Consider the following 8,440-nt stretch of genomic DNA (forward strand, 5'->3'; position numbering starts at 1 on the left):
AGCTGAATTTGCTGGCAACAATCCCAATATGGCAGAGCAGGATCGGGGTACACCTTCTGCTTCATGGCCTTGTCACTGTATTATCCTGAAGGTCTGTCCTCTTTTAGTGGAGGATTATTTACATGCTGAACACTCAATGAGGGGGAATCTCATCTACGGCGCGAGGTTTTCGGTTGATTAATATATTAAGTAAGCTTTTAGCAGTAATCTTCTTCCGATAAGTAATTACAACTAGATGTGAGGATGAATTAGGAGAAATCCTTATTAGAGGAGAGGTAATCATGGCGAGGCGCTTCAAAACCACTCACTTGATACGTGTGACCCACTTGTAAGACGATGAAATGTCGCCACATCACCTTTCGACCTTTAACTGCAGCTTTTTAAGGCTACGTGCACACAATCACGATGTCGTTGGGAGAAAATCTGCATCAAAATGCAAAGGAAATTTATACAGAAAAACTCACTCGGATGTGCAAACATATGCACGCGGATTGTATGAAGATTTCCAAGCACATTTTTGCGTCCGCTCGCTTCCTGTGCCGGGCTGCCGAGACGGTGACGCTAAGCCAGTCCAGGACAACTTGTCCTGGACTGGCTTAGGTCAGCAAAAATGCTGCCCTCCCCCGGGGCCCCGGCATAGCGCCGCCTGAAGCGGTCGCTTCAGGTCGCCTCATGGGAGGTGCGGCGCTGGCCCCAGTGATAAGGGGGCCCACACTAACCATACACTGACCTGCAGTTACACTAAGAGGGCAGTATTAGATAAAAATCACTTTTCTTAGGGCCCAATACTGAATATGGCACAAGATAGAGGAGCCGCGTGGGGACAAGGATTCCTGGCATCATAGATCACCCGTGTGCAGGAGACCTTAGGGTTCAGGTACCGTGTGAGGCTGGGGAAACACAGCTTTTTTCTGTTGCGGTTTAGTTTGAGGGTATGTTCACACGGCAGAAAATGGATTTCACGTGTGAACATACCGTGCCGATAGCCACGACGGAATGCTGATGCAGTGCACCGGAATCCCGTTGCAGCAATCCGCTCCATATTAGGCCCGAATAAATGGGCCCAATCGGGAGAGAGTCTCGCTCTGCAGACGCCATGGCTGAGTCAGCCATGGAATCCGCGACGAGATAAGGCATCTTGCTTCTTTTTTCCACTACTAGGAAAAAAGAATTGGGTGGCTCCCACTGAAGCCAATGGGAGCCGTTTTGGCAGGCAGATTCCGTGTCAAAATCAGCTAGCCAAAAAACTCTGTGTGCGCTAACCCTAAGAGCTTTCTACATATTTCCCATTCCATTCCATTCCTGGCTTTTGCTCCAAAAACCGCTCCAAAAAAGCTGCATTTCCGTAATGTGGGGCCTTAGCCTAAGGGTGATGAAGACAGTGTAATGTGTGATGACAGGAACCAGGTAGATTTTATACAACTTTACTTTGGCAATAAAACGAGTATGGCCACGGGCAAATAGGATGAACACATTGCAGAAATTCTAGAATTTTTCGTGTGTTCCTCACCTTGTAATCGGATGGTTTTTGCTGCGGCTCAACTCAGGTGAAATCATGGGTGAAGCCCGGAGCAATAAATGTTTGATGCTTTAGTCCTTATATACAGACAATATCTGTCAAAAACCTCTACAATGCTGGATTTGCCCCTGGCGGGTTCACAGTGACTAGCCCGCTGCGATCATGCACTGTGTGGCCCCGACCTATTTGTGAAAAATAGTCACACAATGTCAGTCTGTGCATATATTTCCAAATATCTACATATCACAGGCACTGCTGTTTCCTCAGCTCCCACCTGCCACCCATCTAATCCCATGCCTGTCAAGTCTCCACCATCAGTCGTGGCTTCTGCTGTGTCCTATTGGTCGGCAACCAAGTGCCTTTGGTGTTTTTATAATTACTCATCCATATAGTCGGTGAGTGTCTGATCGCTGGGGGGCTTACTAGTGCCCCATATGAATGGAGTGGTGGTGTGAATTTGTGATCACTACTGCATTTACTTCTATAGGACTTCCAACTCTTATCAGTCCCACAGATGTGAATGTAGTGGTGGTCACACTGCCATCCCACTCACACGTGCCACCTGGGGACATGCGTCCTTACGAGTGTCAATGTTCCATAAGTCGATGTAAAATATGGGGTATTTTAGGAGGACATAAGGTTTTGTTTAAAAAGTTGGAAATTTATTGAATTCTTCATAAGAGTAGATAGAGAAAAAATACAGAACGGTTGTACACTGCCTGGCCAAAAAAAAAGTCACGTTGTGCAACAAGGTACCGTTCCACCCCTGATATAATTCTGAACTGTTCATGACAGGAATTTGCATATATTCTTGAATATATATAATTGAGCTGTAGCCTGTCAAGTGCAGATCATAATTAAAGGTGTGAAGCGATGTCTACCAACGGAAGAGCTACCAGAGGAAGAGATGTTAGTGCCTTCTAGAAGGGGCAAGTCATTGGATTGCATCAGGCCAACACATCGACCAAGGAGATAGCCGAAGTAACTGGTATCGGACAGAGAACTGTTCAGCGTATCATACGTGCATGGCGAGATGGTCGAGAACCCCCCCTCCAACCGTGGAAAGTGTGGGCGTAAGACTATACTCGAAACTCGAGGTCGTAGGTCCCTAAAGCGACTGGTGAAGAATAACCGCCGGAAAACCACCTTTGAGCTCACACAGATGTTCAACTTGACGGAGCGACACATTTCGGAGCGAACAATGCGACGAGAACTCAAAGGAATGGGTCTCAACAGTTGTGTCGCCACACGAAAGCCATTGGTGACAGAGACCAACAGACGCCGGCACCTGTCATTTGCAAGAGACCACAAGGACTGGACCCTAGAGTAGTGGAGAAAGGTCATGTGGTCAGATGAATCACGTTTCATTGTTCCAGAGTGATGGTCGTGTCCGGGTGCGACGAGAAGCACACGAAACACTGGAATGTGCTGGAAAGGAACCTGCGCTGTCACTCACCACCCCCAACGAATCTGCGTAACCTGGGCTCCCTGATACTCAAGAATTGGATCAACATCCCTGAATCTACACTACAGAACATTATAGACTCCATGCCGAGACGGATGCGTGCTGTTATTCGTGCTCATGGTGGCCCAGCTAAATATTAACACTTGTGACTTTTTTTTTGGCCAGGCAGTGTATCAGCTGTCAGTGTCCATGTCTGTGTCCAGAAGGTGTCATGAGGGAGATCAAGGACCTCTCCCCAGGTGTCTGTGTGTCTCCATATGTAACCCCATGTCTGTCTTGTCTCTATATATAAGAAACAACCAATACAGCTTTTACATACCGATGACCTAGCACCTGTGTACCAATATAGACAGTATATACCAGGAGGGAGTGTTGTTAACTCTTTACGCCTCATTCACACAAATAATATAACCCATGATATTTAATAAGAACAACCCATAAATATCAGAAATAACACATTTCATTGGTGTACAAAGATGGTTTCCCTTTTGCTAGTGACGCCGATGAAGACATTGCCTTGTCAGTCAGTCATTTCGTATCTTTGTCAGACAACCTGGAGCGTTATTTTCTTCCTTATCGTTTTCGCTATATGCCTGGATTAGAAATTACTTTTCGTCTGCATTATCAACCGCAGAGCTCGCCCTGCACGAGCAAGATAAGTGAGCGGAGGAGCCATCAGACTCTGGAGATACAATTCACTGAAGTACCAAAAGATTTTCAATCCAGACAGAATCTCCCGCAATCCCTGAAAGAGCTTGAACACTCTGTTACAGTTCTCCACGTCTTATCTTTGTGACCAAGTCTGACTAACAACCCTTAAAAGCAAACAAGAAACCGTCTGCTTTCAGCTGAAGCTTGTTCCTCCGATGCCATACAAAGTGTTTTTATGAGTTTTCTGTTTTTGAGCAAGACTTCCTATGTAAGAAACCTTCTGCTTCTACTCTGGCTTCATAGGACATTTGACATCAAGTTCATTGGTTACATGTAGATATGGGCGAATCAATTTAATCCCAAACCAGGTTCTACCAGAATATTCCAAATTGTTAGCTAGGACAAATAGAGATTTGTCTTGGGCAAACTAAAATGGACACCGCATTATAATCTGTGGTCTCTTCATGCTTGTGGCTCAGTCTCTGGCCTCAGTGGTGACATGATGATATCACAGAAGAGCGCCAGACTTGGTGAGGAGGTCCTAAAGAGTCAGGGAAGGTGAGTATAATTTTTTTTTTTCATTTTTATACCTTCCCTGGGTCTCCACCTCATATACTCTGTAGAGTATATGTTCATTTTAGTTGGCCTGAGACAAATCTCAGGAATAATCAGGCCGAACCCAGTTCAATACGAATCTGTTCACCCACATCTATGTGTAACCAATGAACGTGATGTCAAATAAAGCCAAAGCAGAACTCACCAGAACACCAGTGGTCAACCCCCCACCAGTCTAATATTGATGATCTACCCTAAAAATAGTATCCAATACCTAGTTCCTTTTAATATTTTATCCTTGACTACACCAGGCTGCTTCTTTTTGCAGCAGTCATACATTTGTGACGTCACTTTCACTCTCATGATGATCAAAAGGAAGCAGATGGTCTATTACATGACAAGGCTTACTCAAAAACAGAAAACTCATAAAAATACTTTATATGGCATTGGACAAACAATAATGTCACTATCACATTAACATAATATTGGCAGTGTTTGCCTTAGAGAGCTAGAAATTGGATAGATAGGTTCCTAGGAGCTCTAAGAGTGTTCTACACTATGTTTTATAGATAGGTTCCTAGGAGTCCTGACAGTGTTCTACACTATGTATTATAGATAGGTTCCTAGGAGTCCTGATAGTGTTCTACACTATGTTTTATAGATAGGGTCCTAGGAGCCCTGACAGTGTTCTACACTATGGTTTATAGATAGGTTCCTAGGAGTCCTGACAGTATTCTACACTATGTTTTATAGATAGGTTCCTAGGAGCCCTGACAGTGTTCTACACTATGTTATATAGATAGGTTCCTAGGAGCCCTGACAGTGTTCTTCACTATGTTTTATAGATAGGTTCCTAGGAGTCCTGACAGTGTTCTTCACTATGTTTTATAGATAGGTTCCTAGGAGACCTGACAGTGTTCTACACTATGTTTTATAGATAGGTTCCTAGGATTCCTTACAGTGCTCTACACTATATTTTATAGATAGGTTCCTAGGAGTCCTGACAGTGTTCTACACTATGTTTTATAGATAGGGTCCTAGGAGCCCTGACAGTGTTCTACACTATGGTTTATAGATAGGTTCCTAGGAGTCCTGACAGTATTCTACACTATGTTTTATAGATAGGTTCCTAGGAGTCCTGACAGTGTTCTACACTATGTTATATAGATAGGTTCCTAGGAGACCTGACAGTGTTCTTCACTATGTTTTATAGATAGGTTCCTAGGAGCCCTGACAGTGTCATACACTATGTTTTATAGATAGGTTCCTAGGAGTCCTGACAGTGTTCTTCACTATGTTTTATAGATAGGTTCCTAGGAGACCTGACAGTGTTCTACACTATGTATTATAGATAGGTTCCTAGGAGTCCTGACAGTGTTCTACACTATGTTTTATAGATAGGTTCCTAGGAGCCCTGTCAGTGTTATACACTATGGTTTATAGATAGGTTCCTAGGAGCCCTGACAGTGTTATACACTATGTTTTATAGATAGGTTCCTAGGAGTCCTGACAGTGTTCTACACTATGTTATATAGATAGGTTCCTAGGAGCCCTGACAGTATTCTACACTATGTTTTATAGATGGGTTCCTAGGAGCCCTGACAGTGTTCTACACTATGTTTATAGATAGGTTCCTAGGAGCCCTGACAGTGTCATACACTATGTTTTATAGATAGGTTCCTAGGAGCCCTGACAGTGTCATACACTATGTTTTATAGATAGGTTCCTAGGAGCCCTGACAGTGTTCTACACTATGTTTTATAGATAGGTTCCTAGGAGCCCTGACAGTGTTCTACACTATGTTTTATAGATAGGTTCCTAGGAGCCCTGACAGTGTTCTACACTATGTTTTATAGATAGGTTCCTAGGAGCCCTGACAGTATTCTACACTATGTATTATAGATGGGTTCCTAGGAGCCCTGACAGTGTTCTACACTATGTATTATAGATGGGTTCCTAGGAGCCCTGACAGTGTCCTACACTATGTTTTAAGTCAATTTAAGGTGTGGTTAGTACTGAACTTGTTCATCCTGAAATTAATCTTGGGACTGAACCAAGAAATGAATCTAGAGAGGTTTGTCTATCTCTAGTTATATGGCCTATTTGCAGCTCAGTCCCCTTCAAATGGATGGGACTAAGCTCCAATACCAAGCACAGCTGCTGTACAAGGTCTGAACACTGCAGTTTCATGAAATAGCTGATTTTGTTGGAGTGTTGGACCCCCACCAATCTCATATTGATCACCTATCCTAGGAACAGGTTATCAATATCTTAGTCTTTGAAAACTCCTTTATTGGGAGTCAGATCAGGTTCAAAATGACTCCCAAGCTAATAATTGTGAAATGTAGGGGTCTTTAGTAGGAGTAGAAACAGACTTTTGTGGCCAGAAACTGATGAAGAAATGCAGTGATAATTATCTTTTTATAGATATGTCAGTAAATCAGGGTCACGGCCTTATTTACCTACGGGCAGTTGCCCAATGTCTCCCCTTTAACTCTGATTGTTACGAAGTGAAATTGTTATACTCCTGTTACACGGCCTATTTGGCCTAAGGTGGAGGCACAGGGGAGGGGAGGTGACAAAAATAGGGGAGGTGACAAAAATAACGATACCATTATACTCACCTTCCCCTACCTCTTCCGGGCATCCTTGTAGTCTGGTGCTCCCTCTGGCTCCTATTTTGTTTTTTTACCAGCCTTCTGTACAACTTCATACACTTTCTGCCTGTGACTGGACCTCCGTGATCACATGGGTCATGCTGACATCATGACACTAACCAGAACCCAACCCAATCCTCAATGTTGAGCCCGGGAATAGGTGGGTGAAGGTGAATATAACTGTGATATTTTTTACACCACCCCTTGGATTTCCACATATACTCTGAGGAAGAGTCTCCAGAGTATAATAATTTCACTTCCAGTTTTTTGAATTTGGGTCAAAGTTGTTTCGATTCATAACGGCTCACTCATTCCAACTTCCAACTGATAACATTTACACTGCAGACCCCCTCTTCACCATTGCACCAGCCTCGGAGCAGTACTGGAGTTTTAGTAGAGCCGACTACAGTCAACGTGAGCCCAACCATGACCAAACGCTACGGTCAAGGGTAGGCAAATAAGAAGGCGGAAGGAGCGTTGGTCCAAGTCAATTTCTTTTATTCAATATACAACGCGTTTCAGGTTAACCACCCTTTTTCAAGTGTGCACATAATACATGATAAAACCAAGGTGGTTAACCCAAAATATGTTGTGTGTTCAATAACAGCCTTCTGCCTCCTTCTTTGCCCACCCTTGGATGCTCCAGACGTCAATACCAGTTCTTGGTGTTATGGAGGTTTGGCTGCTGCTTTTGGAGTCCGTCCACTTTGAGGGATCCCTCCTGCAGGTTGGAGGTCCTCGACTACATGTCTACATAGTGATTGTGAGCTATTGTCACAACCATTTTATTTGAGTACCATATGCCTGTATCCATCACAGTATTGCGCTATTAGCACTTGTGCACTTTTTTCTCTTCTCGGTACAAATACTACGGTCATCCTCTCTACGCTCCTCCATTGGGTTGCTGCACCATTGCCTAAAAAGTGCTTCTGATCCCTTTGTAAGAGCAGTCAATTGCAGGACACCACCGGGAGACTGTGCAAGTGGTAGAGGAAGATGATGCCCATGACCATCACCTAAAGCTAAGAATACAGAGAATGATGTCTACAGAAGATGACATTGTATTGCTTTATGTTTTCATACTCTTATTAGAAGATACTGATCCAGATATTGACATTTATCTATAGAATATAGAAGCGATGTCTCTAGATTTATATTTTACTGATGGTTTTATCTTACACAAGATTGTATCTGTTCAACTTTAATAAAATTCTATAATCATGACTCAGTGGGGAAAAGGAAGCGCGTTAGGATCAATAGAAGTTCTTGTTATTTATTGCAATGATCTAGTGGTAAAATGGTTTAAGGCTCATTTATAAGATGGATATAGTATAGATGGTGCTGGGGAGACCGTTGTCTTCTTACTTTTTTCCCACGGTAAGATTCAACACCTCAGATCTTCTCAATGACAACTAATACCCCTTAAAACTAGGTATCATGAAACTTTGGACTGTTCCTTGCTGCCACAGGATGAGACTGTTTGAAAAAATGGGATTTCATGGAGAAAACCAATGGGTACAAACAGCTGGCATGGATGGATTCAGGGTGGACTTGCCCTGAGAATGTTTATGCAACACCAGGAAATACGCCTTG

This window comes from Leptodactylus fuscus, chromosome 6 (genome assembly GCF_031893055.1).
Source record: "Leptodactylus fuscus isolate aLepFus1 chromosome 6, aLepFus1.hap2, whole genome shotgun sequence".
Classification (NCBI taxonomy): Eukaryota; Metazoa; Chordata; class Amphibia; order Anura; family Leptodactylidae; genus Leptodactylus; species Leptodactylus fuscus.